The 8,133-nt window shown below is 41.6% G+C and overlaps 1 pseudogene across 1 annotated transcript; it reads right to left on the bottom strand.

The window, feature by feature from the left end:
• Positions 1 to 4,152: 4,152 nt before the first annotated feature.
• Positions 4,153 to 5,876, bottom strand: LOC307066462 (outer mitochondrial transmembrane helix translocase-like; annotated as a pseudogene). Its single transcript has 2 exons — positions 4,890 to 5,876; positions 4,153 to 4,661 (listed from the first exon to the last, which is right to left on the bottom strand). The product of its transcript is annotated as an outer mitochondrial transmembrane helix translocase-like (transcript).
• Positions 5,877 to 8,133: the final 2,257 nt, after the last annotated feature.

The following is an 8,133-nucleotide window of genomic DNA, read 5'->3' on the forward strand; positions in this document are numbered from 1 at the left end:
TGCTTCCTCATATGACCTCTATCATTATTCACCTCTTGCTTATTTCTATAATTCAATTCTGTCATTAAGGGTAAAATTTCAGTCTACCCAAGAACATTCTTGCAGTAGAGAGGAAACGGGATTATACAGAACAAAGACTTTGAAAGCATCCATGTAAAGTTGAAACATGCCATTCTTTTTTTTTTTAATATCTTAATAGGAGTAAAATTGCTTTACAATGGTATGTTAGTTTCTGCTGTATAACAAAGTGAATCAGCTATACATATACATATATCCCCATGTCCCCTCCCTCTCGCATCTCCCTCCCACCCTCTCTATCCCACCCCTCTAGGTGAACACAAAACACCGAGCTGATCTCCCTGTGCTATGTGGCTGCTTCCTGCTAGCTATCTATTTTACATTTGTTAGTGTATATATGTCATTGCCACTCTCTCACTTCATCCCAGCTTCCCCTTTCCCCTCCCCGTGTCCTCAAGTCCATTCTCTATGTCTGCATCTTTATTCCTGTCTTGCCCTTAGGTTCTTCAGAACCTTTTTTTTTTTTTTTAGATTCCATATGTATGTGTTAGCATATGGTATGTTTTTCTCTTTCGGACTTACTTCACTCTGTATGATAGTCTCTAGGTCCATCCACCTCACTACAAATAACTCAGTTTCATTTCATTTTATGGCTAAGTAATATTCCACTGTATATATGCGCCACATCTTCTTTATCTATTCATCTGTCGATGGACACTTACATTGCTTCCATGTCCTGGCTATTGTAAATAGAACTGCAACGAACATTGTGGTACATGACTTTTTGAATTATGGTTTTCTCAGGGTATATGCCCAGTAGTGGGATTGCTGGATCACATGGTAGTTTTATTTTTAGTTTTTTAAGGAACCTCCATACTGTTCTCCGTAGTGGCTGTTATCAATTTACATTCCTACCAACAGTGCAAGAGGGTTCCCTTGTCTCCACACCCTCTCCAGCATTTACTGTTTGTAGATTTTTTGATGAAGGCCATTCTGACTGGTGTGAGGTGATACCTCATTGTAGTTTTGATTTGCATTTCTCTAATGATTAGTGATGTTGAGCATCCTTTCATGTGTTTGCTGGCAATCTGCATATCTTCTTTGGAGAAATGTCTATTTAGGTCTTCTCCATTTTTGGATTGAGTTGTTTGTTTTTTTGATATTGAGCTGCACGAGCTGCTTGTATATTTTGGAGATTAATCCTTTGTCAGTTGTTTGTTTGTAAACATTTTCTCCCATTCTGACTGTTGTCTTCTCATCCTGTTTATGGTTTCCTTTGCTGTGCAAAGCTTTTAAGTTTCATTAGGTCCCATTTGTTTATTTTTGTTTTTATTTCCATTTCTCTAGGAGATGGGTCAAAAAGGATATTACTGTGATTTATGTCATAGAGTGTTCTGCCTATGTTTTCCTCTAAGAGTTTTACAGTGTCTGGCCTTACATTTAGGTCTTTAATCCATTTTGAGTTTATTTTTATGTATGGTGTTCTAATTTCATTCTTTTACATGTAGCTGTCCAGTTTTCCCAGCACCACTTAAAAACATGCCATTCTATTCACACCAAATGGACCAAGGAACTCAAATGACCAAGCTTGCATAAAATAGGGAGGGAAGAGCAATCCTCTCAAAGGGATGGAAGGGTTGCTTATGTCAACTGGCCAAGCTTGATATCAAAGGGCAGACATGCATGATCTCACAGGAGGGTGATAAATGATTGGAAATAATATTGTAGTATGTGATTAGTACAGCTTCATCAGAAAGAAGTGCCTAGCCACAGCAACTGGACAAGAAAAATAAAAGGAATCCAAATAGGGAAGAAGTAAAACTGTCACTGTTGGCAGATGACATAATACTATACATAGAAAATCCTAAAGATGCCACCAGAAAACTAATAGAGCTCACCAATGAACAGGGTAAAGTTGCAGGGTACAAAATTAATATACAGAAATCTGTTGCATTTGAATACAGTAAAACCAAAATATCAGAAAGTGAAATTAAGGAAACAATCCCATTTACCATCGCATTAAAAAGAATAAAATACCTAAGAATAAACCTACCTAAGGAGGCAAAAGACCTGTACTCAGAAAATTATAAGATACTGATGAAAGAAATCAAAGATGACACAAACAGATAGAAAGATATACTGAATCCTTCTCCTAGAGTAATGGAAACAGAAGAAAAAATAAACAAATGGGACCTAATGAAACTTGAAAGCTTTTGCAAAGCAAAGGAAGCCATAAACAAAATGAAAGAACAACCTACAGAATGGGAGAAAATATTTGCAAATGAGACAACCAACAACGGATTAATTTCCAAAATATACAACGGCTTATATAGCTCAATATCAAAAAACCAAACAACCCAATAAAAAAATGGGCAGAAGACCTGAATAAACATCTCTCCAAAGAAGACATACACATGGCTAAAAGGCACATGAAAAGATGCTCAACATCACTAATTATTAGAGAAATGCAAATAAAAACTACAAGGTACCACCTCACACCAGTCAGAATAGCTATCATTAAAAAGTCTACAAATAATAAATGCTGGAGAGGGTGTGGAGAAACAGGAAACCTTGTACACTGTTGGTGGGAATGTAAATTGGTGCAGCTACTTCGGAGAACAGTATTGAGATTCCTTAAAAAACTAAAAATAGAGTTACCATATGATCCAGCAATCCCACTCCTGTGCATATATCCAGAAAAATGAAAACTCTACTTCAAAAAGACATATATACTCCAATGTGCATCACGACACTATTTACAATAGCCAAGACACAAAAGCAACCTAAATGTCTATCAACAGATGAATGGATAAAGAAGATGTGGTATATACATGTATACAATGTGATATTACTCAGCCATAAAAGACAATGAGAGAATGCCATTTGCAGCAACATGGATGGACCTAGAGATTTTCATACTAAGTGAAGTAAGTCACATGGAGAAAGACAAATATCATGATATCACTTATATGTGGAGTCTGAAATAATGATACAAGTGAACTTAATTAAAAAACAGAAACAGACTTAGAGACAGTAAAAACAAACTTATGGTTACCAAAGGGGAAACGAGGGGAGGGATAAATTAGGAATGCGAGATTAACATATACACACTCTATATATAAAATAGATAATCGACAAGGAACTATTGTGTAGCACAGGGAACAATATTCAATATCTTGTAATAAACTATAATGGAAAAGAATCAGAAAAAAATATACATACAAGTGAATCACTTTGTGGTACATCTGAAACATGGTAAATCAACTATACTTCAATAAAACAATAAATAAAAGAAAGTTGTCTTTACTTTGTTCACACACAAAATACATTCACCTCAGTTCCAACTGAAATGAAAACAAAAAAATGTCTATATGAATACAACTTCCATCACCAATGAGGATCTCATAATGGTCTCATGAGATCCCTCTTGCTTGGAAAACAGCTTGTTCATTCATAATGTCAGGTCTTGATTGTAATATTACATCAAGGGAAGTTGAAAACAAAATGCCATACTACTATCTTTTCTGTTACTGAAAGGATATCCAGGGGAGATCACACTACTCCCAGGAAACATTTGCAAAAATCTGGACACACCTTTTAGTGTCATAACTGGGGTAGTGCTTCTGGTGTCTAATGTGTACAGTCCAGTGATGTTAGTAAACATCCTACAATGCATGGAACAGCTTCACGCAACAAAGATTTATCTCACTCACAATGTCAATAGAATAAAAAAGTTATACCATGTAAACATGAACTGAAAGGAAAGAGGAGTGTCATCTTAATAGCAGATAAAAAAGTTCAAAGAAAATAAAATTACCAAGGGTAATAGCAAATGACATAATGAAAAAAGGGCCAATCTACCATGAAGACCACACAATCCTAAGTGTATATGCACAAAAGAACAGCAGCAAAATGTGTGAAGCAACCACTGATAGAACTGAAAGGATCAATACACAAATCCACAATTATACCTTGAGATTTTGATACATCTCTCCCAGTAATTGACAGAACAAGGACAAAGGAAATCACCTCACATGGATGAACTCCGTACCACCGTCAAATCAGGGGATAGAATCAAGAATTTTAGGACAACATTAAAAAACAGCAGATTACACGTTATTTTCAAAAATATGTCAGGATACATAAATCACAGCAATATATTTTTGGATGCATCGCCGGTAGCCAACTCCCACATTGAGGTGTGTTTTAGAACAGGCTGGTTGACATGAAATCTCATAGGCATTTTTCCAATTATATCTGAGTCAAAATCCTGAGGATGATTTGTAGCTCCCATCACTATGACCTGGCACCTGTGATCAGTACCCAATCCATCCCAAAGACTCATCAACTGAGCTTTCATCATGGCTGTAGCTTCATGGTCAGAACTTGAACGTTTTCATAGAAAGGAGTCAATTTCATCTATAAAGATGATGGAAGACTGTGGCTTCATGGCAGGGAGAAAAGAGCAGCAGCTAGTTTCTGAGATTCTCCATACCACTTACTGGTCAGTGTTGAAGGCTGAAGGTTAACAACAACCTGCTTTTTTGGCTGTAGCCTTGGTAAACAATGTTCTACCACAGCATGGAGGCATATAGAGAAAAACACCTTTTGGAGGCTGCAGAAGCTTGGAATTTTCAAAGAAATTTTTTTTTTTTTTTTTTTTTTTTTTTTTTTGCGGTACGTGGGCCTCTCACTGTTGTGGCCTCTCCCGTTGCGGAGCACAGGCTCCGGACGCGCAGGCTCAGCGGCCATGGCTCACGGGCCCAGCCGCTCCACGGCATGTGGGATCCTCCCAGACCGGGGCACGAACCCGTGTCCCCTGCATTGGCAGGCGGACTCTCAACCACTGCACCACCAGGGAAGCCCCAAACGTTTTTTTTTTGATAGGTAAGATGACTGTATCTTTCAGATCCGTAATGACATCATTTAAACCTCCTATATCACTCCAAGTAATGTACGTGTTCAGATGGTCTAGTTGATGAGCAGCAACACCCATTTCATATTCTGAAAGCTTCACATTTTTCACGCCAATTGGCTTCATCAATTTTTCTGCCTGTTTCAGAGCTTTTCCTTTCTGATTGGATGAATTGCATCCAATATCCATTTGACTGTAACGTATGTTATTGCATCAAATATCATCAAACAGAAAATTAAACCAATATCATTCCGACTCAGGGGACGAGAAGAGGCTTCAGCATGTTCCATCTTGATTGTTAACAGTCGCATAAAGAACAGGCAATTGTTAACACCACCATTCTCTGTGAAAGGGTGCCTAGGCTTGAAAAACCACCTCCATTTTTGCACTAGGTCATACCAGTGCCTGTGCAACAATCAGATCTGGCTCATTCTGGCCACCTTCACCTAGGACCCTGGTGCTGAGGTCACCCAGCACAACCCCATGCCCCTGCAGCAAGCCAGCTACCTAAACTTTCCCTGGAAATGGCCTAACTCACAGGGGCAGCACTAACAGAGACCTAAGGGCCTAGGCCAGGTGGACACAAAGGTGAGGACTGGGATGCCCTTGGAGGTTAATCCAATGGATACCAAGGGCTGCAGGAAGCTGGGGGGTGGCACTAAGGTGGGGTGTGAGAGGAAAGGGAGGTGACCTTTCCAGCTTGGCTTCCCAGATCTGATCTAGTCCGCAAAGGACCTCAGCTGGACCCTTCACCCCTCCCACAAAGCCCTGTGGGAACTTGCGACTCACTCCCTCACAGATACCTCACTTTCTTTTTTTTTTTTTTTTTTTTTTTTTGCGGTACGCGGGCCTCTCACTGTTGTGTCCTCTCCCGTTGCGGAGCGCAGGCTCCGGATGCGCAGGCTCAGTGGCCATGGCTCACGGGCCCAGCCGCTCCGCGGCATGTGGGATCTTCCTGGACCGGGGCACGAACCCGTGTCCCCTGCATCAGCAGGCGGACTCTCAACCACTGCGCCACCAGGGGAGCCCGATACCTCACTTTTTTAAAAAAAATTTTATTTATTTATTTTTGGCTGCATTGGGTTTCCGTTGCAGTGCACGGACTTCTCATTACTGTGGCTTCTCTTGTTGCAGAGCACAGGCTCTAGGTGGGTGGGCTTCAGTAGTTGTGGCATGCAGGCTCAGTAGTTGTGGCTCGCAGGCTCTAGATCACAGGCTCAGTAATTGTGGTGCATGGGCTTAGTTGCTCCACGGCATGTGGGATCTTCCCAGACCAGGGCTTGAACCCGTGTCCCTTGCATTGGCAGGTGGATTCTTAACCACTGGGCCACCAGGGAAGCCCAATATCTCACTCTTCAAAGGCCCACATACAGAGACAAAAGGCAAAAGCAGTAATAGAATAGAAGCATGGGCCAGACCTATCTGCTGGTCTTACATGGTCTACTGGGGAGGCGTCTGTGGCTCACACTGGGGACATAAACACTGGTGGCAGACATCTTGGGAAGCATTCATCTGCATGAGCTCTCCAGGAGGCTGACATGTCAGCACCATGACCCAGCACCATCCAACAGCCTGTAGGCTCCTGTGCTGGGACTGCTCAGGCTAAACAAGAAACTGGGTGGGGACACAGCCCCAACCATAGCTGACCGGTTGCCTAAAGAAATCCTGAGCCCACAGCCATCTCTACACATGCATCTACACCTGGCCCTGCCCACCAGAGGGCCAAGACCCAGCTCCACACACCAGTGGGCAGGCACAAGCCTCGAGACCAGCCTCACCCACCATGGGGCACACGCGAGAAGCAAAAAAACTGAAGTCCTGCAGTCTACAGACAGAACCTGCAAACACAGGCCAGACACAACCCTGGGACCAGCTGGCCCCTGACCCTTGGCTTACAAGAGGGGAGTGCACTGCTGGGACACAAAGGATGTCTCCTAAAGTGGGAACACTTTCTCATCTCTCCAAGGATGAGAAGCGCAGCTACCCTACCACATACATAGAAAAACAAATAGCAATTTAGACAGAATGAGGCGACAGAGGATTATGGTTCAGATAAAGGAAGAAGATAAAACCCCAGAAGAACTTAGTTACATGAAGACATGCAATCTACCAAAGGAAGAGCTCAGAGTAATGACCATAAAGGTGATCAAGGACGTCAGAAGGAGAATGGATGCACAGAGCAAGAAACAAAAAGTTTTTAACAAAGACTTAGAAAGTATAACAATCCAACAGAACTGAAGAATACAACAACTTAAATGTAAAGAAAAAAAACCCAAAAAAACTAGAAGGAATCAACAGTAGACTAAATGAGGCAGAAGAATGGTCAGTGAGCTGGAAGACAGAGTAGTGGAAACCACTCCCGAACAGAAAAAAGAAAAACGAATGAAAAGAAAGGAGGACAGTTTATGAGACCTCTGGGACAACAGCAAGTGTTCCAATATTCACATTATAGGGCATCCAGAAGGAGAAGAGAGGGAGAGGGCCTGAGAAAATATCTGAAGAGACAATAACTGAAAAATTCCCTAACAAGGGAAAAGAAAGTGTCACCTAAGTATAGGAAGTGCAGAGTTCTATATCCATATAAAAACTTCACAGTAAGCACAAACCAAAAATCTGTCATAGATACACATTCAGAAAGCACCTGAGGGCTTCCCTGGTGGCACAGTGGTTAAGAGTCTGCCTGCCAAGGTAGGGGACAGGGGTTCGAGCCCTGGTCCAGGAAGATCCCACATGCCATGGAGCAACGAAGCCCATGTGCCACAACTACTGAAGTGTACGCGCCTAGAGCCCGCGCTCCACAAGAGAAGCCACCACAATGAGAAGCCCGCGCACCACAGCAAAGAGTAGCCCCCACTCGCCACAACTAGAGAAAGCCCGCATGCAGCAACAAAGACCCAATGCAGCCAAAAATAAAATAAATTTAAAAAAGAAAAGAAAGAAAGCACCTGAAAATATGCTCAACATCACGGGCTTTTCCACTTTGTACAGCTCCATGGAGCACTTCTTTATTTACTAGGTGCGATGCTGCCCAATTCATGAAGCGTTCGATAAAGCCAATTAGATCTTTCCATTTCCTTGGTTGAACTGTTGTACACTTGAAGTCAAGAGTCTGAAATGTACTGCTATACGATTTGCACTATAGTCATCTGAATATTCTGCAATAGAGTGTGGAGAGAATAACTCAAGTACAAATTACGAGT

Source organism: Hyperoodon ampullatus, assembly GCF_949752795.1.
Source record: "Hyperoodon ampullatus genome assembly, chromosome: 18".
Classification (NCBI taxonomy): domain Eukaryota; kingdom Metazoa; phylum Chordata; class Mammalia; order Artiodactyla; family Ziphiidae; genus Hyperoodon; species Hyperoodon ampullatus.